Here is a 27,181-nt window from a genome sequence, read left to right on the forward strand (position 1 = left end):
TTAGCCTACGCCCAGTAGTTCACATTTTAACCCCCCCCCACTAGAACCTGGGGGAGGAGGGCGACGCCTGCACCCCCTGTCCAGCAGCTCTTCATCCTGGGGAAGAGGTGGAGCTACAGTGATTAAGTCATAAGGCTGATCTCAGGAGTCTCAAAGGAGAGAGAAAGTGATGCAATACCCAGATAAACCAAGAAAAAACATCAACATTCAAAGCTTCACTGCACCGTGTCCGCAGTCTCCTCCCCCTCAGTGGTGTGTTCGCTGTAGTGATTGGACAGCTCAACATCTGAGTAGGAACTCACCACCGCCTCCTGCTACTAGTCTAAGGAATACCTGGGATAGGATAAAGTAATCCTTCTACCCCCCCCCCCAAAAAAAAACAACACAAAAAAACATTGTAAAGTGGTTATCTCACTGGCTGTAAGGTGAATGCACCAATTTGTAAGTCACTCTGGATAAGAGCATCTGCTAAATGACGTAAATGTAAATGTAGTCTGTGGGGTAGTCAGACTGCTCTGAGATACGGAAGGGTGGAGGGGTGGAAAGAGGGAAGAAAGAGAAACTGGAGGGAGGAAGGAGGGAGAAAGAGAGGGAAGGAGAGGTGTAAGTACAGGAACTGTAACAAAATGCCACTCTAGTCATAGCTGCATATTCGTCATAATTTAACCAACCACTTCTGTGGCTCTGCAACAAATGTATATGCTAAGTGAGTGTGGCAGCATAAACACAGCCCATCTCAAAGAGTCCAAACAATATTCAACAATAACAGGCAAGGAGGAAGACAAAATAAAATAATATTTTATCTTCCCCAGGACAGCAATGTACAGGAGGCAGAGAGCCAAACCCATGATAGAGAGATGAGAGGGGGGTCAAAAGCTAGCAGAGCGGCATTAAAAACATAAATATTCAACTACTTCAGCTGTGATGGCAACAGAAAAGTAAACAGCTAGCTAGCTACTGGCTCGCAGCCTCTTTCCAGCTGGCAAAATAAAATAATTTTTACAAAGTTGTGAAAATGTTGCTGTGAGGTTGTGAAAACAGGATGGGACTCTTGTTGCCAAATAGCTAAGGTCTCAGAGGTCATGTGGTATTATTGTTGCCTACACCTTATGATGCCTGTTTGACCTCCATGACCTCCACAGCACTCTGCTGCTCTATGTGCTGATAAGATAATGTGCCAGTCTCACCGTCTACCAGAGCAGGTTTGGCCAGCTCGATGCGGGACACGATCTCAGCCAGGTCAGTGAAGGAGGCGTTGTGACAGGTCACAGGTCCCTGCAGGACACATGTGACAGACAGCGCACAGGTATCTTTGACTAGGGGCTTCATACAGAAATCCTTTAGAACAATCGCATTAAAATACACAATTCTACAATATCTAGAGCACTCCTTTAAAAAACGGCATCATCAAAACTCTGTAAAAGTATGATGTCTGCTATTCCATCTCTAATAGTGAGTAAGGATTTTCTTCCTTTTAACACTCCCTCCCTCCCTCCCTCCCTGATCCTCCCTCCCTCATCCTCACTCCCTCCCTGATCCTCCCTCCCTCCCTGATCCTCCCTCCCTCACGTTGTTGTTGCTGTGTGTGTTGTGAGACTCCTCCTGCTGGCGGTCCTTCAGCATCTTCTCCCCCACTCCACTGCGACTCCACATGTCAAACAGTCTTGCCATGCTGGTAGCCCACCTCCTGCAGGACACACACACACACACACACACACACACAATACTCACACACAAATGTCATAATCACACACAAATGTCATACACAAGGCTGAATCTAATGTAGCTAATTGAGGGGGGGTTCTCAGGCAATCCTTAAAAACACTTGGTTTCATCAGACCTGAGAATTTACAGAGAATGGAGGAGGAGGACAGAGAGATGAATGGTGAAGTGTGAAGAAGTGAGGTCTAGAGTAAGAGGGGGAGCATGTGAGAGCCAGAGGAAGCAAAAAAGAGACTGAATGACACAGACCAACTGCCCATGTCAAAGACAAAGAGTGAGACTCACAGGGATCTCGTCGAACTTGCCAAACTCCAGTGTGCGGTAGCGGTCTATGGGCGGTCTGCTGTACTCGCAGTAGTCACTGCTCTTCACTGACTCCAGCTGACGCACATAACAGCCGCATCTGGATCTCTGTCATGTTCAACACCTACAGGTGTCAAAGCTCAAATACCACCCTGAATAGCGTGACAACTGAACTGTGCTCATACCTTCAGTGTCTTATTGTTGCATCCCGAATTACACCCTGTTCCTTATAGTGCGCTACTTTTGACCAGAGCAAAAGCAGTGCACTAAATAGGGAATATGGTACCATTTGGGATGCATCCTAAGTAATCCTTTACATTCCGAGTAATAAAAAAATGCCATGTATATTCTTAGTAAACAAAAACAAAATTTGACTCCGATATGAACCCAATACCAAGTCATAGAAATGAATTGCAAATTAGCACAAGCCATTAAAGGTGTATTAATAAAATATATTTTGGTTTACACAGTACCTGAGGCTGTAGAGAGGCTCACCTTGACTTTCTCTGCCAGTGGGTTGAGGCGTTTCCATAGCAGCCACCAGCCGGAGAGTGAGTCGCCGTAGTTGGTGAGGTTGGTCTCGTCCTGGCTGCCAACGTCTATGGCGATCACCACCTTGGCACCCATGGAGCGAGCCACGTCCGCTGGGAGGGGCAGAGAGGCAGGCTTCGGGCTTAGACAGTAACAATGAACATTTTGGATTACGTCGCTGAGCAGGAGAGAAGTACTGTGTGTGTGTTGCTGACCTGGCAGGTTGTTGATGTAGCCTCTATCCATCAGTAGGTGTCCGTCTTTAGGGTCACAGAGAGGGGGCAGGTAGCCAGAGAGGGACATGCTGGCATGCACGTACCTTTACAAAGAGCCTGAGAGAGGGGGAAATGGACAGATGTCTATGTAGGCGGATAAAAGAGGGACAGGTGCCTTCTTCACATGTACATTTCTCATCAGTTAAAACAGAGGAGGACAGAGGGTTAAAAGACAGAGACAGACAGAGAAAGAGAAACACATGCAGGTGGACAGAGAGAGTATGGAGGCCTTACCGTCAGTGTGTACTCTCATTGTGGAGGCAGTGATGTCAGTGGTGATGTTGAAATAGGGGATTCACAGGTCCTGCACAAACAACAGCACCACTAGTCATTAAATGGTTATGTTGATATTGCAATTGTAAAAGAAGGTTCAGGACGGCAGCTTAATTCCCTTCAATTATATTTATTGCCGACGCATTTTGGTGCAAGCTACTTATTAGCTAGATATAATAAGTAAAATCTTTATCAGAATGTATACAACAGACGATTCTATTCTTTATTAACACGTGATCACATGATTAAGATGAAAAATCCCTTTTACAAGAGAGAGCCCCAAGACTGTCTAACTCCAGCTGTGCTGTGAAGGGTTCTCTGTCCCTCACCTCTATCTGCTTGCCCTTGAACACTGTGTAAATGCTGGAGTTGAAGGCAGCGCCAGAGAACATAGAAGTGATGGGGTAGGTCAGGTCCAACACCTTTTTTTAAACTGATGTCATCTCCTGCAACACACTGCCAAAAAGACCGGGAACAAATCGATGAGAACTCTTATATTTCACCTTTATTTTACCACTTTGTCCCATTGAGGTCGCAATACCTCTTAGACCATCCTGGCCAAAATGTAAACACTTGCAAATAGGTGACAGTTGTCTTTCCTGGATTCCTTGCGTCCCTTCTCCTTGCCTCCTTCTCAAGGAATTTTTGATGAAAATATCCAATGTCCTTCCCCTTTGACTTTTTCTTCCAATGCATTTTGAGGAAGTGAGGACGGAGGACGCGACGACTCGAGGAAAGATGAATTGAGAAAGTTGTCAGAGCAAAAACCAAGCCATGAGGTCGAAGGAATTGTCCGTAGAGCTCCGAGACAGGATTTTGTCGAGGCACAGACCTGGGGAAGGGTACCAAAAAATGTCTGCAGTATTGAAGGTCCCCAAGAATACAGTGGCCTCCATCATTCTTAAATGGAAGAAGTTTTGGAACCACCAAGACTCTTCCTAGAGCTGTCCGCCCGGCCAAACTGAGCAATCGGGGGAGAAGGGCCTTGGTCAGGGAGGTGACCAAGAACCCGATGGTCACTCTGACAGAACTCCAGAGTTCCTCTGTGGAGATGGGAGAACTTTCCAGAAAGACAACCATCTCTGCAGCACTCCACCAATCAGGCCTTCATGGTAGAGTGGCCAGACGGAAGCCACTCCTCAGTAAAAGGCACATGACAGCCCGCTTGGAGTTTTCCAAAAGGCACCTAAAGGACTCTCAGACCATGAGAAACAAGATTATCTGGTCTGATGAAACCAAGATTGAACTCTTTGGCCTGAATGCCAAGCGTCATGTCTGGAGGAAACCTGGCACCATCCCTACGGTGAAGTATGGTGGTGGCAGCATCATGCTGTGGGGATGTTTTTCAGCGGCAGGGACTGGGAGACTAGTCAGGAATGAGGGAAAGATGAACCGAGCAAAGTACAGAGAGATATTGGGCCAGTAACCCCAAACTGACAAGGTAAAAATCTACCGTTCTGCCCCTGAGCAAGGCAGTTAACCCAATGTTCCCCGGGCGCCGATGACGTGGATGTCGATTAAGGCAGCCCCCTGCACCTCTCTGATTCAGTTGAACGCATTCACATTTCAGTTGAACGCATTCAGTTGTACAACTGACTAAGTATCCCCCTTTCCCTTTAACAAAGTACTGAGTAAAGGGTCTGAATACTTATGTAAATGTGATATTTCTGTTATTTTTTTATATAACTTTGCAAAAATTTCTAAAAACCTGTTTTGCTTTGTCATTATGGGGTATTGTGTGTAGAATGATGAGGGGAAAAAAACACTAATCCATTTTAGAATAAGGCTGTAACATAACAAAATGTGGAAAAAGTCAAGGGGTCTGAATACTTTCCGAATGGACTGTATATAGGCACACTTTATGCAGAAAGACAACCATTTGAACCACAATAAAAACTACAGTAGCAGTTAGGCAGAGAGGAGAGGAGTCTATTACACAATAATATCGAGCCACTTGAGTCTGTCTGTGTGTGGTTAGTATTTCTCTCCATCTCAGTAAGTCGATATCATATCAGAGATAAGTGGTCAGCGAGGTCAACCCTGTCACCAAGCCCCAGACACACTGTATGATCGGTCATTAGGTTCTTTACCACAAGGTCCCAGTCTGCGTCCCAAATGGCACCCTATTCCCTACATAGTGCACTACTTTTGACCAGTACCTTTAGGGTTCTGGTCAAAAGTAGTGCACTATGTGGGAAATAGGGTGCCATTTGGGATGCAACCCCATGTTTGAGCTGGTGAGGGAGGGTGAGGAGATCCAATCAACCGGAAGCTATGACTCATTCTGCTGCTTGAGCAAATATTGATCCACCTCTCTCCAGTTCAGTCTACACCTCCATTCTTTCCCTCTTTTCTTTCAATACTTTATCCCCCTTCTCCAGTGGATGCAATTATTTCTCATCCACCTGACCGACTTAGACCCTTTTCCCCTTCCCCACACAACCTTCTCTACCTTTTCATTCTCTCCATTTCACCACTCTCACTTCTCTAAGGTTGAGAAAACATACCATGCATTGTAGCTTTGGCCATTGAGCCCGTTTAAACACACAGCAAACACATGATTAAAGAACCTAATGATCTGCACTAACCTTAATCCCACTACAAACACAGGGGCTTTCTCTGCCAAGCACCATGCTAACACGCTAAATTAGCTAATCTCTCCCCAAGCACCATGCAAACACGCTAAGCTAGCTAACCTCTCCCCAAGCACCATGCTAACACGCTAAATTGGCTAATCTCTCACTAAGCACCATGCTAACACGCTAAGCTAACTAACCTCTCCCCAAGCACCATGCTAACACACTAAGCTAGCTAACCTCTTCTAAAGCCAATGCTAGTTTTGCAACGAAAACTATTGTCCTTTCCTGTTTCATTTGTTTGTCGGTCTCTTGCTCACTGTCTGCCAGTATGTCAGTCTCTGTCAGTCTGTCAGACAGACAAGCGGAATGAAACAGGCAGCTTCCTACCTGAATTTGTGCAATAGAAACACTAGTTTTTATTGCAAAGCCATTTCCATTACTGAACGTTTTGCAACTGTTTGCTACGGTGTGCACTAATGACTCCACCAAGGGCCAGGGTCTGATAACAACATAGGCTGGTCTTCTAGACCAGGGTTTCCCAAACTCGATCCTGGGGCCCCGCCTGGGTGTTTGTTTTGGTTTTTGCCCTAGCACTACACAGCTGATTCAAATGATCAAAGCTGGATGAGGAGATGGTTATTTGAATCAGCTGTGCAGTGCTAGGGTAAAAATCTATGGAAGGACAGCACTGCTGAACTGCACTGTCCAGACAGCCTTGAACTGACATGATGTCAATAATTGTGTGTGTGTGTGTAAGAGAGAAAGAGAGTGTGTGTGTGTGAATGCAAGGTGTGTGTGTGTGTGTACAGTGCATTCGGAAAGTATTCAGACCCCTTGACTTTTCCCACAATTTGTTACGTTACAGCCTTATTCTGAAACGGATTATATAGTTTTTTTCCCCTCATCGCTCTACACACAATACCCCATTAATGACTAAGCAAAAACAGGTTTTTAGAAATGTGTGCACATTCATAAAGAATTTAAAAAACGGAAATACACATTTACATAAGTATTCAGACCCTTTACTCAGTACTTGGTTGAAGCACCTTTGCAGGCGATTACAGCCTCGAGTCTTCTTGGGTATGACGCTACAAGCTTGGCACACCTATATTTGGGGAGTTTCTCCCATTCTTCTCTGCAGATCCTCTCAAGCGCTGTCAGGTTGGATGGGGAGCGTCGACGCACAGCTATTTTCAGGTCTCTCCAGAGATGTTAGATCGGGTTCATTTCCAGGTCCTGGCAGGGCCACTCAAGGACATTCAGAGACTTGTCCCGAAGCCACTCCTGTGTTGTCTTGGCTGTGTGCTTAGGGTCATTGTCATGTTGGAAGGTGAACCTTCACTCCAGTCTGAGGTCCTGAGCGCTTTGGAGCAGGTTTTCATCAAGGATCTTTCGGTACTTTGCTCTGTTCATCTTTCCCTCGATCCTGACTAGTCTCCCAGTTACTGCCGGTGACAAACATCCCCACAGCATGATGCTGCCACCACCATGCTTCACTGTAGGGATGGTCCAGGTTTCCTCCAGACGTGACGCTTGGCATTCAGGCCAAAGAGTTCAATCTTGGTTTCATCAGACCAGATCATTTTTTTTGTTGTTGACATTTTTGACATCTTGTTTCTCATGGTCTGAGAGTCCTTTTGGTGCCTTTTGGCAAACTCCAAGCGGGCTGTCATGTGCCTTTTCCTTAGGAGTGGCTTCCGTCTGGCCACTCTACCATAAAGTCCTGATTGGTGGAGTGCTGTAGAGATGGTTGTTCTTCTAGAAGGTTCTCCCATCTCTACAGAGGAACTCTGGAGCTCTGTCAGAGTGACCATCGGGTTCTTGGTCACCTCCCTGACCAAGGCCCTACTCCCCCGATTGCTCAGTTTGCCCGGGCAGCCAGCTCTAGGAAGAGTCTTGGTGGTTCCAAACTTCTTCCATTTAAGAATGACTGAGGCCACTGTATTCTTGGGGACCTTCAATGCTGCAGAAATGTTTTGGTACCCTTCCCCAGATCTGTGCCTCGACAATCCTGTCTCGGAGCTCTACAGACAATTCCCTCGACCTCATGGCTTGGTTTTTGCTCTGACACTTCCAACTGTGGGACCTTATTTAGACAGGTGTGTGCCTTTCCAAATCATGTCCAATCAATTGAATTTACCACAGGTGGACTCCAATCAAGTTGTAGAACCATCTCAAGGATGACAATGGAAACAGGATGTACCTGAGCTCAATTTCGAGTCTCAAATCAAAGGGTCTGGATACTTATGTAAATAAGGTATCGTTTTTTTAAAAACGTTAAAAAATTTTTTTTAAAAAAAAACTGTTTTCACTTTGTCATTATGGGGTATTGTGTGTATATTGATGAGGGGAAAAAAGTATATAATCCATTTTATAATAAGGCTGTAACGTAACAAAATGTGGAAAAAGTCAAGGGGTCTGAATACTTTCCGAATGCACTGTATGTGAGTGTGTGTGTGTGTGTGTGGTTACCAATGAAAATGAGTGCATCCTGCAGCTTCAGTGTGACGGCTGTGAGAGGCACCTCCTCAGACACAGGCAGCAAGGTGACAGTGGACAGGTTTGAGGCCGGGTTCCCTGCATCCCACTTACTACTAGGGGTGTGCAGGGCCAGACTTCGAACTGAGAGGACAGATACACAGCTATGGATAGAGACAGCAACATTATCATAAAGATATGTTATATCTAGCAGATAAAGGAGGAGTCAGATCCTTCTGTGTAAAACACATGCCTGCACACACACATCTACACACACACGCACGTACACGCACACACCTGTCAGAGGGCCATTGACCTGCTGAAGGATCTTCTGGCCAAGAAGGTGGATCAACCTTGTGACTACCTGAAACACAAGACAGAGAGCACGTGTGTCTGTAGGAGTGTCGTGTGTGTCATGTGTGTGAATTAGTGAGTGTGAGTTGTGTGTGTGTATGTGTGTGTGTGAGTGTGTGAGTGAGCCATGAGCGTGTGCGTGTGCCTGAACGCCAGTTGAACTACGTACCTGCGGGAACTTCCTCTTGATGAAGCCGAGTGCTCCCTCTGGTAGTTTGGCCAGCTCAGAGTCCCGTACTGCATGCACCGTGGTTGCTCTGTTCTGATGGGTCAGGGCCTCCACCTGGGCGGGGTCACTAGAAACCCCACAGGCTCCCATTGGTCAACACTGCCAATCATCATACAGGAACTATGCACCAAACTTAACCCCTAACACTCTTGCCATTGATTTCATAATCATTGCACGATCCTTGTTTTTAATATGGAGTTGAAATTATCTTAGCCATACAAATAGGAACACATTTAGTTTAAAAAAGCACTGACTGGTGCAGATAATAACAATAACTATCTAAGATAAAACTTGTGATCTGAGGAATGGGCCAAAAATTGAATGGTACATTGGTGAGCCAGACAATTAAAGCCCCACTGGTTCTCCTGTGTCTATTTCAATCAGCACCAGCCAGCCAGGCAATGCCCTTACATATCAAAGCACTGGATCCCTCTCTGTAATAACACTGTGGTGCTGGTGACGTACACACAGGATCTAATTCTGTATCCTAGCATCAGGATCGCTGACGAGCATTCCGCCATGCTCACCAAAACCCGTCCCCATGGACACTGCAACTACGGCTAACCTCTGGAGCCAGTAACCATGGCATCGGCCGAGTCGGCTCAGGCAGGTATTCTTAGCAGTGTGGGCGTCACCGCGGCAACGCAAAGCCATGTCAGCAGTGTAACACACATAGCTCAGAGATAGGTGGGGAATAGCCCTGTCAGGGTGGGGCTTAAGCCTGATCCTGCATGAAACAGTGTCTAAATGGGTTTGCTTACGTCTACAATCAATAACACTATGACATCTTTAAAAGCCTGACATTGTTTGTTCCACGGCTGCTGCGTTTTGCAACGGTACCACCCATTGTGACCCCCAACATTTGACCCCCTACCACGCTGATGAGGTCACCGTGGTCATACTCTCCGGTCAGCTCCTTCTTGCTCCTCCTCCTTCATGATGACGGAGCGCGGACGGCCACTCAGAACTATGAAGGTGCTGTCGGACTTATCCCCGTCTGAGAGAGATAGAAGGAAGAAAGGGAGAGAGTAGGGGGGTTTATTTCAACTTTACGACTTCAATGTCACCACACTTGAACACAGCCAGACTCAAATTCAAGCTTCCAAATCAGTGTGTAGAATTTTTTTTTTTTAAACAAGTTCTCATTTACAACTGCGACCTGGCCAAGATAAAGCAAAGCAGTGCGATAAAAAAAACAACAACACAGAGTTACATATGGAATAAACAAAATGTACAGTCAATAACACAATAGAAAATCTATATACAGTGTGTGCAAATGTAGTAAGTTATGGAGGTAAGGCAATAAATAGGCCATAGTGCAAAATAATTACAATTTAGTATTAACACTGGAGTGATAGATGTGCAGAAGATGATGTGCAAATAGAGATACTGGGATGCAAATGAGCAAAATAAATAACAATGTAAATAACAATATGGGGATGAGGTAGTTGGGTAGGCTAATTACAGATGGGCTGTGTACAGGTGCAGTGATCGGAAAGCTGCTCTGACAACTGATGCTTAAAGTTAGTGAGGGAGATAAGTGTCTCCAGCTTCAGAGATTTTTGCAGTTCGTTCCAGTCATTTGCAGCAGAGAACTGGAAGGAATGGCGGCCAAAGGAGGTGTTGGCTTTGGGGATGACAAGTGAGATATACCTGCTGGAACGCATACTACGGGTGGGTGTTGCTATGGTGACCAATGAGCTAAGATAAGGCGGGGATTTGCCTAGAAGTGATTTATAGATGACATGGAGCCAGTGGGTTTGGCGACGAATATGTAGTGAGGGCCAGCCAACGAGAGCATACAGGTCACAATGGTGGGTAGTATATGGGGCTTTGGTGACAAAACTGATGGCACTGTGATAGACTACATCCAATTTGCTGAGTAGAGTGTTGGAAGCTATTTTGTAAATGACATCGCCGAAGTCAAGGATCGGTAGGATAGTCAGTTTTACGAGGGCATGTTTAGCAGCATGAGTGAAGGAGGCTTTGTTGCGAAATAGGAAGCCGATTCTAGATTTAACTTTGGATTGGAGATGCTTAATGTGAGTCTGGAAGGAGAGTTTACAGTCTAACCAGACACCTAGGTATTTGTAGTTGTCCACATATTCTAAGTCAGACCCGCCGAGAGTAGTGATTCTAGTCGGGCGGGCGGGTGCAAGCAGCGTTCGATTGAAGAGCATGCATTTAGTTTTACTAGTGTTTAAGAGCAGTTGGAGGCCACGGAAGGAGTGTTGTATGGTATTGAAGCTCGTTTTAAGGTTTGTTAACACAGTGTCCAATGAAGGGCCAGATGTATACAAAATGGTGTCGTCTGCGTAGAGGTGGATCTGAGAGTCACCAGCAGCAAGAACGACATCATTGATATACACAGAGAATAGAGTCGGCCCGAGAATTGAACCCTGTGGCACCCCCATAGTCTGCCAGAGGTCCAGACAACAGGCCCTCCGATTTGACACATTGAACTCTATCTGAGAAGTAGTTGGTGAACCAGGTGAGGCAGTCATTTGAGAAACCAAGGCTATTTAGTCTGCCAATAAGAATGTGGTGATTGACAGAGTCGAAAGCCTTGGCCAGGTCGATGAAGACGGCTGCACAGTACTATCTTTTAACGATCGCGGTTATTATATCGTTTAGGACCTTGAGCGTGGCTGAGGTGCACCCATGACCAGCTCGTAAACCAGATTGCATGGCAGAGAAGGTACGGTGGGATTCGAAATGGTTGGTGATCTGTTTGTTAACTTGGCATTCAAATACTTTCGAAAGGCAGGGCAGGATGGATATAGGTCTGTAACAGTTTGGATCTAGAGTGTCACCCCCTTTGAAGAGGGGAATGACCGCGGCAGCTTTCCAATCTCTGGGGATCTCAGACGATACGAAAGAGAGGTTGAACAGGCTAGTAATAGGGGTTGTGACAATTTCGGCGGCTAATTTAAAAAAGAAAGGGTCCAGATCGTCTAGCCCAGCTGGGGAGATGCGGGGGGGGGGGGGGGGGGGGGGGGGGCATGGGCAAGTTGCAGTGGAGGGTGCAGAGCTGGTGGCCGGGGTAGGAGAAGCCAGGTGGAAAGCATGGCCAGCCGTAGCAAAATTCTTATTGAAATTCTCGATTATCGTAGATTTATCGGTGGTGACAGTGTTTCCTAGCCTCAGTGCATTGGGTAGCTGGGAGGAGGTGCTCTTATTCTCCATGGACTTTACAGTGTCCCAAAACATTTTGGAGTTAGTGCTACAGGATGCACATTTCTGTTTGAAAAAGCTAGCCTTTGCTTTCCTAACTGATTGTGTATATTGGTTCCTGACTTCCCTGAAAAGTTGCATATCGCGGGGGCTGTTCGATGCTAATGCAGTACGCCACAGGATGTTTTTGTGCTGGTCAAGGGCAGTCAAGTCTGGGGTGAACCAGAGGCTATATCTGTTCTTAGTTCTGCATTTTTTGAATGGGGCATGCTTATTTAAGACGGAGAGGAAAGCACTTTTGAAGAACATCAAGGTATCCTCTACTGACGGAATGAGGTCAATATCCATCCAGGATACCCGGGCCAGGTCAATTAGAAAGGCCTGCTCGCTGAAGTGTTATAGGGAGCGTTTGACAGTGATGAGGGGTGGTCGTTTGACCGCGGACCCATTACGGACACAGGCAATGAGGCAGTGATCGCTGAGATCCTGGTTGAAGACAGCGGAGGTGTATTTAGAGGGTAAATTAGTCAGGATGATATCTATGAGGGTGCCCATGTTTACGGATTTAGGGTTGTACCTGGTAGGTTCCTTGAATAAATTGTGTGAGATTGTGGGCATCTAGTTTAGATTGTAGGACGGCCGGGGTGTTAAGCATATCCCAGTTTAGGTCACCAAGCAGTACGAACTCTGAGGATAGATGGGGGGCAAGCAATTCACATATGGTGCCCAGGGCACAACTGGGGGCTGAGGGGGGTCTGTAGCAGGCGGCAACAGTGAGAGACTTATTTCTGGAAAGGTGGATTTTTAGAAGTAGAAGCTCAAACTGTTTGGGCACAGACCTGGATAGTATGATAGAGCTCTTCAGGCTATCTCTACAGTAGATTGCAACTCCGCCCCCTTTGGCAGTTCTATCTAGACGGAAAATGTTGTAGTTCGGGATGGAAATTTCTGCATTTTTGGTGGCCTTCCTAAGCCAGGATTCAGACACTGCTAGAACATCAGGGTTGGCAGAGTGTGCTAACGCAGTGAATAACTCAAACTTGGGGAGAAGGTTTCTGATGTTAACATGCAAGAAACCAAGGCTTTTACGGTTACAGAAGTCAACAAATTATAGCACCTGGGGATTAGGAGTGATACTGGGGGCTACAGGGCCTGGGTTAACCTCTACATCACCAGAGGAACAGAATAAGGATACGGCTAAAGGCTTTAAGAACTGGTCTTCTAGTGCGTTGTGTACAGAGAATAAAAGGGGCAGATTTCCGAGTGTTGTAGAATAGATTCAGGGCATTATGTACAGACAAGGATATGGAGGAATATGAGTACAGTGGAGGTACCCCTAAGCATTGGGTAACGATGAAAGAGATAGCATCACTGGAGGTACCGATTGAGCCGGTCTCCGCGTGTATGTGGGGTGGGACAAAGGAGCTATCTGAGGCAGGTTGAGCGGGACTGGGGGCTTTACAGTGAAATAGTACAATAAGAACTACCCAAACAGCAATAGGCTAGGCATATTGACATGGGAGAGAGGCATAACGCAATCACAGGTGTTATTCGAGAGGGCTAAGACAACAACTGGTAACGGGGATGAAAGTTTGGGCTGAGGCTAAACAGATAAACAGGATGGGGTACCGTGTAAAGTAACAGTCCAGCAGGCATCAGCTGTGAAGCTGAGTGATCATAAGGTCCTGTGAACAGCAATAGGTAAGTCCGGGAGCAGTTCGTAGGCTGCTACAGCACAGGCGAGCAGGAGGCACGGCTGTTGATTGTGCGTGCTAGCGGGCCGGGGCTAGCAGATGGATCTTCGTGGTCTTCGCAACGGGAAGCCTGTTGAAACCACATCAGACGATTACGTCGGCAGACCAGTCGTGATGGATCGGCGGGGCTCCGTGTCGACACTAGGAGGTCCCGTGCGGTTGACAGAGAGGTAGATAGCCGGGAGATGGGCCTGGCTCGAGGCTAGCTCAAGGCTGACTGGTGCGTCGGGACAGTGGTGATTAGCCAACAACAGCCATTCGGTTGCAGCTAGCTAGTTGCGATGATCCGGTGTTAAGGTCCAGTGATTCAGTGATTCCGGCAGAAAATACGATATGCTCTGGGTCGATAGCACGCTGTGCAGACTGGCCGATAATTGTCCAGGCTAGAGCTGTCTGGAAGGTAGTGCAGGCCACGGACAGTGGTGAAGACCGCTAACGGTGGCTAATAGCAAGTTAGCTGCCTAGCTGGCTAGTTTCAGCCGTAGGTTCTTGATAAAAATAAAGAAATAATAGAATCCATTCCACATTGGGTGAGGCGGGTTGCAAGAAAGTATATTTAGTTAAAGAATGGAAAGTGAGATAGAGAAATATATATGAAAAAAGACAACAACAAAAAAAAACTGGCTATTTACACGAGGACACAACAGAATACACAACCACACAGCTAAGCCATCTTAGATGTTTTTGATTGTGGTAATGTCTTGACTTTCATTATCATGTTTGAGGTTAAGGCTAATCACTCTTGTGGTTTCATTGCAGATGTAACATCTCTAGATGAGATGGAAATAGATCAGTGAACTGATAGGAGTGTGAGAGAGTGTAGACAGTGTGGAGAGAGGGGTTACCTACCTGTAGACTGCCTGGCCGGCCTCCACAGCCATCCAGTCCAGAGCAAAGTCTATCTGCCTAACGAAGGACGACATCCTCCGAATGGCCGTGTGAGCTACGTTCAGTACCACCGTGGGCTCTGCAAGCATGATTCTGAGGAGGGAACACAGACACACGCACACACAATTTACATTAAACCAAACGACAGGTGACTATAGAGTGTCTGACATGCCCTAATACATGTGTATGACAATGTGTATTTCCTGTGCCCCACTCGTAGAAGTGTGTCTTGGAGATGGAGAGGAAGCTGCTGTCTCGGTGGGCTCGGACAGTGAAAATGAGAGGTTCTCTGGTCAGCACAGCCAGCTGGCCCACCAGCTCCCCGGGGTGGGTCAAAAACAGACATGTGTCCTCCTCGCGGTCGATTATCCACTGGTACACATGCAACAGGCCCGAAATCAAACTCCACACTCACTTCCTGCAACACACACACACATACTCACTCACAGGGAGAGAAGACAGCTATGAGACATGGGTACAGACCTGGGATCAAATACTATTTTAAATCTTTCCAGTACTTTAAGCATTTGCTATGGCCTGCCTGGAGTGCAAGATGGGTGGGGTTTACAGTTTAGGGACTATTCTATTGGTCCATTAAGCTATGAACGCTCAATGTCAATCAAGCACAGAAATTATTTGAAATGGTTTCAAAATAGTATTTGAACCCAGGTGTGGATGGGTATGACCAAAGGTGAATCAGCAAATGTTGTGTGTGTGTCTGACCTGGTCTCCCTGTCCGGCCACCACAGAGCCTGCTTTGACCTGGCGCAGAGTCACCCTGCCCTCCAACAGACCAGCATCCTGAGAGAGAGAGAGAGAGAGAGAGAGAGAGAGAGAGAGATATTATGGTACAGAAGGAGAAAAGGTAGGTGTGAGAGACAGGTAGGGATTCAGACATTGACAAAAATGAGGACATACAGTGAGGGAAAGAAGTATTTGATCCCCTGCTGATTTTGTAAGTTTGCCCACTGACAAAGAAATCAGTCTATAATTTTAATGGTAGGTTTATTTGAACAGTGAGAGACAGAATAACAACAACAAAATCCAGAAAAACGCATGTCAAAAATGTTATAAATTGATTTGCATTTTAATGAGGGAAATAAGTATTTGACCCCCTCTCAATCAGAAAGATTTCTGGCACCCAGGTGTCTTTTATACAGGTAACGAGCTGAGATTAGGAGCACACTCTTAAAGGGAGTGCTCCTAATCTCAGCTTGTTACCTGTATAAAAGACACCTGTCCACAGAAGCAATCAATCAATCAGATTCCAAACTCTCCACCATGGCCAAGACCAAAGAGCTCTCCAAGGATGTCAGGGACAAGATTGTAGACCTACACAAGGCTGGAATGGGCTACAAGACCATCCCCAAGCAGCTTGGTGAGAAGGTGACAACAGTTGGTGCGATTATTCGCAAATGGAAGAAACACAAAAGAACTGTCAATCTCCCTTGGCCTGGGGCTCCATGCAAGATCTCACCTCGTGGAGTTGCAATGATCATGAGAACGGTGAGGAATCAGCACAGAACTACACGGGAGGATCTTGTCAATGATCTCAAGGCAGCTGGGACCATAATCACCAAGAAAACAATTGGTAACACACTACGCCGTGAAGGACTGAAATCCTGCAGCGCCCGCAATGTCCCCCTGCTCAAGAAAGCATATATACAGGGCCGTCTGAAGTTTGCCAATGAACATCTGAATGATTCAGAGGAGAACTGGGTGAAAGTGTTGTGGTCAGATGAGACCAAAATGGAGCTCTTTGGTATCAACTCAACTCGCCGTGTTTGGAGGAGGAGGAATGCTGCCTATGACCCCAAGAACACCATCCCCACCTTCAAACATGGAGGTGGAAACATTATTCTTTGGGGGCGTTTTTCTGCTAAGGGGACAGGACAACTTCACCGCATCAATGGGACGATGGACGGGGCCATGTACCGTCAAATCTTGGGTGAGAACCTCCTTCCCTCAGCCAGGCCATTGAAAATGGGTTGTGGATGGGTATTCCAGCATGACAATGACCCAAAACACACGGCGAAGGCAACAAAGGAGTGGCTCAAGAAGAAGCACATTAAGGTCCTGGAGTGGCCTAGCCAGTCTCCAGACCTTAATCCCATAGAAAATCTGTGGAGGGAGCTGAAGGTTTGAGTTGTCAAAAGTCAGCCTCGAAACCTTAATGACATGGAGAAGATCTGCAAAGAGGAGTGGGACAAAATCCCTCCTGAGATGTGTGCAAACCTGGTGGCCAACTACAAGAAACGTCTGACCTCTGTGATTGCCAAGAAGGGTTTTGCCACCAAGTACTAAGTAATGTTTTGCAGAGGGGTCAAATACTTATTTCCCTCATTAAAATGCAAATCAATTTATAACATTTTTTTCTGGATTTTTTTGTTGTTATTCTGTCTCTCACTGTTCAAATAAACCTACCATTAAAATTATAGACTGATCATGTCTTTGTCAGTGGGCAAACGTACAAAATCAGCAGGGGATCAAATACTTTTTTCCCTCACTGTAGGTCCTCAATACAGTCTCACAGTAGAACTCTCCACAAAAATTGGCCGGCGATCTACCAATGGACAGAAGAATGACTTGTGTCCATTCTAGTCATTCTATTTCTATGGAGAGCACTATAGAATTACATATGGCTGCCAATCCACCCATCACAGAGGAATGACTTGAATGGGAATGTCTGTTCTAGTAATTCTATTTAGTGTAGTCACGATACCAACATTTTACTAACGATACGATACCAGGTCAAGTATCACAATACCGAGTACTATCGCGCTAAAACGGGGAAAAAATATCTGCGTCCTGTTCGCCCCGCCCCCCGGATGCTTGTTCCTGTTTTCTAAACATTCTGCGCATGTGCTAGGCAAAACAACTGGTCACTGAAATTCACACTTCTACTGAATTTAACTTCACACTGTTCAGTGTATAATAGAATACTGCATATAATGGCTGATTTGCTCATATTTGCAAAGGCCTACCTGTGATTTGTTGGAGGAATGGATGGAAGGAATATACTGTACATACATACATACATAAATGATCTATCTGCATGTCATTGTGGCAGTAAGTGGAAAACACTGCATGAAACCTTCTTTACTCTTCAGTTAACACAGACACATACAGTGCATTCGGAAAGCATTCAGACCCCTTGACTTTTTCCACATTTTGTTACATTACAGCCTTATTCTAAAATTGATTAAATATTTTTTTTCCCTCATCAGTTTATACACAATACCCCATAATGACAAAGCAAAAACAGTTATTTTTTAATGTTGGCAAATGTATAAAAAATAATAAACTGAAATATATAAGTATTCAGACCCTTTACTCAGTACTTTGTTGAAACACCTTTGACAGCGATTACAGCCTCGAGTCTTCTTGGGTATGACGCTACAAGGCTGTGTGCTTAGGGTCATTGTCCTGTTGGAAGGTGAACCTTCACCCTAGTCTGAGGTCCTGAGCAGGTTTTCATCAAGGATGTCTCTGTGCTTTGCTCCGTTCATCTTTCCCTCGATCGTGACTAGGCTCCCATTCCCTGCTGCTGAAAAACATCCCCACAGCATGATGCTGCCACCACCATGCTTCACCGTAGGGATGGTGTCAGGATTCCTCCAGACGTGACGCTTAGCATTCAGGTCAATCTTGGTTTCATCAGACCAGAGAATCTTGTTTCTCATGGTCTGAGAGTCCTTTAGGTGCCTTTTGGAAAACTCCAAGCGGGCTGCCATGTGCCTTTTACTGAGGAATGGCTTCCATCTGGTCACTCTACCATAAAGTCCTGATTGGTGGAGTGCTGCAGAGTTGGTTGTCCTTCTGGAAGGTTCTCCCATCTCCACAGAGGAACTCTGGAGCTCTGTCAGAGTGACCATCGGATTCTTGGTCACCTCCCTGACCAAGGCCCTTCTCCCCCGATTGCTCAGCTCTAGGAAGAGTATTGGTGGTTCCAAACTTCTTACATTTAAGAATGACTGAGGCCACAGTGTTCTTGGGGACCTTCAATGCTGCAGACATTTTTTGGTGTCCTTCCCCAGATCTGTGCCTCGACACAATCCTGTCTCAGAGCTCTACAGACAATTCCTTCGACCAAATGGCTTGGTTTTTGCTCTGACATGCACTGTCAACTGTGGGACCTTATATAGACAGGTGTGTGCCTTTCCAAATCATGTCCAATCAATTGAATTTTCCACAGGTGGACTCCAATCAAGTTGTAGAAACATCAAGGGTGATCAATGGAAAAAGGATGCACCGGAGCTCAATTTCGAGTCTCATAGCAAAGGGTCTGAATACTTATGTAAATAAGGTATCTGTTTTTTATTTGAATAAATGTGCTAACATTTCTAAAAACCTGTTCATTATGGGGTATTGTGTGTAGATTGATGAGGAAAATTTTTATTTCATCCATTTTAGAATAAGGCTGTAACGTAACAAAATGTGGAAAAAGTCAAGGGGTCTGAGTACTTTCCGAATGCACTGTACACTCTTCCTCCCACACTGTCTCCCTCTCTCTCATAAACACACACACCACTCTCTCCCACAAACACACATACACTGCTCCCAGCTTTTACAAATGTTAGGCATTGGTGGGTTCTGACTTCTAAACTTGAAATATTGTTAATCATCAGGTATCCTATAGACATGAGGAGTGCCATAGTCTGGTTTATACACCAGAAGTTAATGGTTATCTGTAGGAGGAATATATATGGTAGCGGCAATTAAGCTTGGAATGTACTGAGTAAAGGAAAGGTTGCAGTCACTGATAAGGGTGGAGAGCTGTGGATTAGTGAGGAATGGGGAAGAGGTCAGGTCACATTAAGGGAGAAGGAACAGTTTATTACCTGCATCACTTACCTGCATGTAATGTTTAGAGGGAAGGAGGAGTTCACCTAAATTGGGGTATATATATATATACACTTGTGCTGGTGGAAACATGTTTTTAGTCTGTTCAGCTGTCTGACCCATTGGGTGAATAAACTCGGTTTGAGCTTTTATAGTTGTCGGTCGGTTTTTACCTTGTTATTTAGAACCTAACAGCATCAAACAGAATTTAAGGAGCACCAGAAATAAATATATTTTTTATATAGTTTAGACTTACTTTAGGCCTATATGAATCCTGCATTTGAAGCACATCTCATGAGCAGCAGACCCTTTTCCTTTCTTCCTGTGCCAATCAAATTTGCCTGAACTTACTGTCAAGTTACCAGGTTGTTAGCTAGCTATGTAACATGACTGAACAACGTTTAATTAGCAACCCGGGATTAGTTTAAAACGGCCTGCAACATTCTTTGTGAATTATATAAAATGTGCGTGAATCCCGATAGAATGAAAAAAAGGCATCTCCGGTAATATGGGTCATATGTTTTTAACCGTTTAGGCTAGAAACAAGCTGTTTTCTTTGCTGGAAAGCTGCAAGCATGCCTCCATTTTCCCTCTCTGGCCCTCAGAGGCTGCATGACAGTGAACTGGCAAAGTCTACATAGGCTGGTCTGTGCTCTTGGTTATAACAGGCGATGAAATGATACAATGTATCAACTTCGCTAGTGCTGCTCCAATGTAACAAATGTAGAAATCTAACAACAGAAGACTCATCAGGGTCTGCATCCCCGCTCACCATCACAGCAAAATTATATTTTAAACTGATGGAGGAATAGATGCGCATGAAGAGCGGATGGAGAGAACCAGGTGAGAGAGTGCTGGTAGGGGATGCAGAGAGAACCAGGTGAGTGAGGGCTGGTAGGGGATGCGGAGAGAACCAGGTGAGTGAGGGCTGGTAGGGGATGCGGTGAGAACCAGGTGAGGGAGGGCTGGTAGGGGATGCGGAGAGAACCAGATGAGTGAGGGCTGGTAGGGGATGCGGAGAGAACCAGGTGAGTGAGGGCTGGTAAGGGATGCGGTGAGAACCAGGTGAGGGAGGGCTGGTAGGGGATGCGGAGAGAACCAGGTGAGTGAGGGCTGGTAGGGGATGCGGTGAGAACCAGGTGAAGGAGGGTTGGTAGGGGATGCGGAGAGAACCAGGTGAGTGAGGGCTGGTAGGGGATGCGGAGAGAACCAGGTGAGTGAGGGCTGGTAGGGGATGCGGAGAGAACCAGGTGAGTGGGGGCTGGTAGGGGATGTGGAGAGAACCAGGTGAGTGAGGGCTGGTAGGGGATGCGGTGAGAACCAGGTGAGGGAGGGCTGGTAGGGGATGCGGAGAGAACCAGGTGAGTGAGGGCTGGTAGGGGATGCGGCTGGCTGATTACACCGCCACACGTGAAATGCGCATGAAAGCAACATTTATATTATTGGACCTGCGTATACAAAAGACTAGTGGCTGTTGCTTAAATTCAACATTATTTATTTTACAAAACTGACTTTATAAACATTTTATAACAGGCGCCAGAAGATTCTTTAGATCAGTAGGGCTGAATAATTAGGTAGTATCATATGAAACAGGACTACGGTGTTCTAAAATGTTGGTATCATGACGTTTTGCTACTGTGATATTACCGTGGTCGTGGTATACCGTGCAACATGAATTATATTACCATATTTAACCATATATTCTACGTACATATTACTATATATTATACGTCTATATGGTACTCCCTGTCCGAAACTGGCGCAGATGGCGCTGACCTTGCTGGGGTGGACGTTGTCAAGGCATCCCTCGCTGTCTGTGTAGTGGAACACCGCCGAGGGCGTGTGCTGCATGGTCACACTCTTCTTCAGGCTGGACTGGAGGAGAGGTGGGAGGACAGATAGGGAAGGGGGGGGGGGGATTCAGACATGAGTGAGGCAGACACAGGTCCAGAAGCAAAGGTGGGTGTGTCAGTGGCTGTGGCCCAAATGGCACCCTATTCCCTATACAACATGTAGGGAATAGGGTGCCATTTGGGACACACAGAGAGGTGTAAAGGAGAGGGAAGGGAGGAAGAACGGACGCTCACCTTATAAATGACAGGGCTGGAGGGGCGTTCGTCTATGGTGACTCTGGCTCGCTCGTATGCCATGTTCAGGTTGTTCCCTGTCACCCCTGCTGAGCAGAGAGAGGTATTGATGGGCATAGTGTGCATGTGAAGCCACAAGTGAATGAAGTTGTAGTACTCAGCAGTGGACAAAACTACCTGTACCATCAGTGGGCATAAAGATAGTGAGTCTTCCTAAAGGCGTTGGAGGGACTGTCTTTCCCAGCGTCTGTGTCGGAGCAGATTTCTGTAGGTGCAGGTGTGGGGACGGAGACAGGATCCTCCTGAAAGTGGGGTCTGCGTGGCATCCTGACCGGACTTCCCTCTCCTATCACCCCAGCAACTGTCAAAAGGGGACCGCGTGACACTCCTGTCAATCAAAGATGCAAAGATGTTGCACTATTTTACATCATATCAACCTAATCATGCATTAAACAACATTAGAGAATACAATATGAGGTGGATGAACGAAACTAGTACTAGAGAAAGTTAAATCAGAATGACAGAATTCAATTGTAGAATAAAGTGGCTGTTAAAGAAGATTGGGTCAGGGAGGGTCTGAGTGAAGACTTCCAGTCTCGCTCAGTGATGGAGAACAATAAAGCTTTAACACTGATGGAAGATTAGAGGCAAGTGGGTTTAAAAGTTACTGTCCTATAGAGGCTTGTGATCCATATTATTCATTTTCACTGAGCTTTAAGACTGTATGGAGGATAAAGCTATGATGCTGGGCTTAATGGTGTGTGAATTTAGGTTGTGTGTGTGTGTGTGTGTGTGTGTGTGTGTGTTTGTTTGTTTGTTTGTGTGTGCGCGTGCGCGATATCGCTGGAGTGTGTACTCTACTGTGTAAGTGTGTGTATTACCGGGTTGAAGAGCTCTGTGGTCAGGCCCAGGTGGTTATGTAATGCCAGGAAGGTCACTCTCTGGAGTCGCACCATGATTATCTGGGACACACACCAAGGTGGATCAAAAACCAAGGTGGATCAAACACCAAGGTGGATTAAACACCACTCTACAACAATGGCTGTAATACAGCCACAATAACATCAATGGAGAAATTATTCTTCAGAACAATCAGGGTGTGCTTTCAACTCAGGTTAGGCAGTTTCCATCCTTGGTTTTGTCCCAAATGGCACCCTATTTCCTACATAGTGCACCACTTTCGACTAGGGCCCATAGGGAATAGGGTGCATTTTGGGACGCAATCGTTGCCATTAGGGGGTCACATCCAAAGAGTCCTGTTTGTTTGAAATGTGTTTGGGAGCAGGCTGAGGGTTGGGGTTGGACCTGAATGACGCGCATTAGAGTCTCAGGGTACTTCTCAAACACCGACTGGAGGCTGAGGCGGGCAGACGCAGGATAGATGAGCGAGACACAGCCCGCACTGACAACGTCTTATAGGGGGCGGGGTAACCCTGAGGAACACAGGAACCAACCAATCACACAAGGAGGGGGAGAGAGAGAGAGGAGGAGGGTTAACCAGAGTGACCTAGTCTGGTAAAGGAAGATGGAAATAGATTAATGTGGATGGAACACTGAAATAATAAGAGGAGGATAGAGGGAGGAATAGACAGATTGAAAAATAAGCGGGAGAGGAATAGAGAGGGGGCAAAGATGAACAGAGGTATAGCAGTGAAGAACAGAGGGAGGGAGGGATGAGCAGAGCTGGCTGGATCGAGGACAGGACAGGGAGGAGGGAGAGATGGATGGGGGGAGAGGTGGGTAGAAGAGAAGCCAGAGGAGAACAGAGGCTGGTGTAAGGTGCGTCAGATGGAGGGGAGATATAGTCTTGTCTAAAATGACAGCTAATTCCCTATATAGTGCACTACTTTTGACAATAGCCCTATGGTCAAAGGTAGTGCACTATAAAGGGAATAGCCATAAACTCACAGTGATGATGTCCATAATACTGAGTAGGCTATGAACACCGTCCCCCGGGAGCATGTCCTTCACAACCGGCTCTGTACCGTCCTATACCACACACAGAAAGCTAAATTCCCCTAGGTGCACGGAATGACTCATAAAAACACATCTATGATATTGACTAAGCAAAAATGTAAGTGGATGCTGGTGTTAGGGTTAGGGCTAGCTCTAAGCATATGTACAGTGTGTTTCATGGTGTATTCCCAGCAGGTATTCTAGCCTGGTCTTACGGTCTCGTGGATGCAGTGTTCCAGACGAACAGCCCCTCCCCCTCCTGCAGCTCCACAAAGACCATGTGACGACACAGCTCCAGGAACAGAGGCTTTTCAAAGTGGCCTAGCACCCTGAGAGCAGAGGGAGACAAAACACGGAGTGACACAGAGAACACACACACTGCTACTGGTGTGTGAGAGTGTATGTGTGTGTGTGCGCACACTAAGAAGGAGATATCACGCAGTGCTAGCTGTGCCACTAGAGATCCTGGTTCGAGTCCAGGCTCTGTCGCAGCCGGCCGCCCCATGGGGCGGCGCACAATTGGCCCAGCGTCGTTCAGGCTAGGGGAGGGTTTGGCCGGCAGGGATGTTCTTGTCCCATCGCGCACTAGCGACTCCAGTGGCGGGCCGGGCGCAGTGCACGCTGACTTGGTCGCCAGGTGTACGGTGTTTCCTCCGACACATTTGTGCGGCTAGCTTCTGGGTTAAGCGAGCAGTGTGTCAAGAAGCAGTGCGGCTCGGCTGGGTTGTGTTTCGGAGGACGCACGACTCTCGACCTTCGCTTCTCCCGTGTCCGTACAGGAATTGCAGCGATGGGACAAGACTGTAACTACCAATTGGATACCACGAAATTGGGGAGAAAAATGGGGTACAAATACCACAAAAAAATAAAAAAGGACATATCACAGTATAGTATAGAGAATGTGAGTGTGTGTGTGCATGGATGTTTGTGTGTTTGTTTGTGCTACCTGATGTTCTTGAGCATGTAGAGGACCTCGGCGCGTCGGTTGGTGTTCTGCACGTCAAACTCAGTCAGGTCGCCCTCCAATAGGGATGGAGGGGGCTCCTTGGGCTGAAGGGTGGGGGGCTCCTTACGGATACGCAGGATCCTAGAACACCCACACACATTAGGTGGCATAGACTAGTGTGCCCTTTCTTAAATTTAATTTCCTCTCTTTTGAGTAGTGGTGTGACAGCCTCTAGAGATGGTAGCCTACCTGCGAGCTATACTCAGGACTTTTGGTCTCTTCCGAGGGCACTGCTTGGACACTGAGGTAGAGGACGGAGGGGAGGACAGGGTCTGGACCGGCGAGTGACAGAGAGATGGAATCCATGGAAGGAAGGGGATGAAGGGATGAGTTACTAAAGGCACAAAATGCTACTTTGCTCTGCCCTCCAGTGGGGAAACATGTAACTAACATTTCTTATCATCAGAAGACAAATCACAGGAGATTCACTCAATTCCAAGAATTGATACGTAATATTCTGAAATTATAAAGGCGTCAGAAATTCATTTCAATTGAAATAAATGGCAATAAGGATTGGCATGCTAAACTCCTGGTCCTCTATTCATAAAGTGTCTCAGAAAATGAATAATTGCTGATTTAGGATCAGGTGCCCGCTGTCCATATAATCATATTCATTCGAATTTAAAAAGCTAAACTAATCCTAGATCAGCACTCCTCCTCTGAGGCGCTTTATGAATACGGACCCTGATAAATAATGCATGGTATGGAGATGAGTGATTTGGTGAAGAGTCTCTTCCATTTCCCCAGTAAAAGGTATTATTGTAGCGAATTCAGGAGGAAGCCCCGACTGGGACCCGATCCCAGGTCCAGCGACTGTCAACCCAACACCTTATGCCAGGAGATCTGACCCTCTTGACGAGCTCGCTAGGTCTTGGGTTAACGTTGCTACAGTATGCATACCTTTCTGTCAATAGGTTGGTAAGTAGGAGAGAGTGAACAGATGTGTATCCCAAATGGCACCCTATTCATTGGTGCACTACTTTTGACCAGAGCCTTATGGGACCAGGTCAAAAGTAGTGGCACTATAAAGGGACTAGGGTGCCATATGGAACATATTTTAAGAATGACTAACCTTCCTCAAAATCTTCCTGACGTAGAAGAGCGCCTTGTCTCTCTTCCTGAAGTGATAGCGGGGAACAGCCTGCTGTCCACCTTCCAACACAGACACAACATGCTATCAACATAGATAACACTGCTTATGCGAGCAATAGTGGCTGGTAAACAGAGTGCAAAATGCAACTAGGCCTACATAGTATACAGCACAGATGGAATGAATGTCCTGTGAACAAGGGTTCTCTCTGTTCAGGACCAACAGATATTTTTCGCCAATGCTGGTGTGGTCAAATTTAGCTCATTGCCCCAAGATGTTTTCAGTATGTATAATGTCAAGTTCAATATCAACTGTTTTTCTTGCTCCACATGCTTGTCCCATGAAGTAGGGAGGAAGAGGATGGATGACTCACTGGCTAGCTTGTATCTTCGATAGAGGAAGAGCACCACGATGCCAATGAAAGACACTACCACCACAGCCCCGGTCAGCACAACAGTCAACTGGACAACAAAACAACAGGATTATTACCATGAAGATCCATTAAATTACAGTGTTCTATTCAATTATATTGTTATTATGGTGTCAGACATACACTGAGAACCATGGAACATTCCAACAACAAACATGATCACTTCAAGTCTGATCAAGAAGTCAGGGAGAGTGAGACCAAAGTGGGACTTCCTTCCTCTTTTTGTTTGTTCTTGGTGTCTAAGGAAGCTTTACTATAATAATAATAATAATTATTATATTATATTATATTATTATTATTATTATTATTATAACCTTGGCAGCCTGGCGGATAGCCATCCCTGCCCCGCAGTCCTCCATGGCATGGAACATGTCCACCTCACTCCACTGCTTCCTCTTGACATTCTCCATGCTGTGGTGGTAAATACATGTAGCTAAATAACTTAAATAACTTGGAATACTATACACAGTTTAGAACGATAACTCAATCTGAATATGTATAAACATTTACATTTCAAAGCTAAGGCATTGAAAGGTGATGAAAGTTTTCATGTTTTTTGTTTGATGTTATCTGTAATGAAAATTAGTGTCCCAATTAGTTTAATATTGATGCATACATTGTAACATTTGACTAAATACTGCCTCTATGTAGCTGTTGTAAGATGAAACATAGCCAACAGTGATAGGTGTCAAAAAGTTCATGGTTCAATGTTCCAAATACATTTTTGCAGATTGTGCAAAATGCCTCCGTTAGAGGACTCCAATTTTGATACGGTAAAGCTTGACAACATTCAGCTGTTTTCGTGATATGTATTATCTAACGCTTACAATTTCCTTTTTGCTGTCTTAGCAGTTCTATCAACATTTAGCAACTAAGCTAGCAACATTAGAAAATCCGTTAGCTATATTTCAGAGGTAAAAAGTTGGATATTAAATGTCGCGCAGTTGAATCTTACAATATGCAGCGTGTCCCACAAAATGTGTACATATATAACTTTTTTGAAAACTCTCAAAACCTAATTTAACTTACATAAATTGCACTGAAAATCGGTGGTCAGCTCGCTAGAAGGGTGTCTTTAGTCGTAAAACGTACCGTTATTTTCCAGTCCATTTAAATGTTGAGCTCAAGGTGATTTAGTCTTCCAACTGCTAGAAAGTGTCCGAAGTTAGGGGGTGTCCGATGTTGGGGGAAAATTAGCTAGTACAGTCAT

General features: G+C 45.9%; 1 pseudogene across 1 annotated transcript; it reads right to left on the reverse strand.

Annotated features, from left to right (window-relative positions):
* Positions 1-26,106, reverse strand: LOC311127474 (patatin-like phospholipase domain-containing protein 7; annotated as a pseudogene). Its single transcript has 30 exons — positions 26,095-26,106; positions 25,915-26,002; positions 25,524-25,603; positions 24,641-24,723; positions 24,392-24,532; positions 23,661-23,774; positions 23,398-23,478; positions 22,795-22,922; positions 22,371-22,451; positions 21,667-21,877; positions 21,490-21,578; positions 21,146-21,277; positions 15,284-15,361; positions 14,775-14,978; positions 14,518-14,653; positions 9,619-9,741; positions 8,685-8,798; positions 8,459-8,525; positions 8,156-8,305; positions 3,646-3,658; positions 3,434-3,560; positions 3,066-3,135; positions 2,772-2,888; positions 2,521-2,669; positions 2,008-2,149; positions 1,570-1,687; positions 1,188-1,275; positions 478-515; positions 225-314; positions 1-96 (listed from the first exon to the last, which is right to left on the reverse strand). The product of its transcript is annotated as a patatin-like phospholipase domain-containing protein 7 (transcript).
* Positions 26,107-27,181: the final 1,075 nt, after the last annotated feature.

This window comes from Coregonus lavaretus (genome assembly GCF_964263955.1).
Source record: "Coregonus lavaretus genome assembly, chromosome: 4".
Taxonomy (NCBI): Eukaryota; Metazoa; Chordata; class Actinopteri; order Salmoniformes; family Salmonidae; genus Coregonus; species Coregonus lavaretus.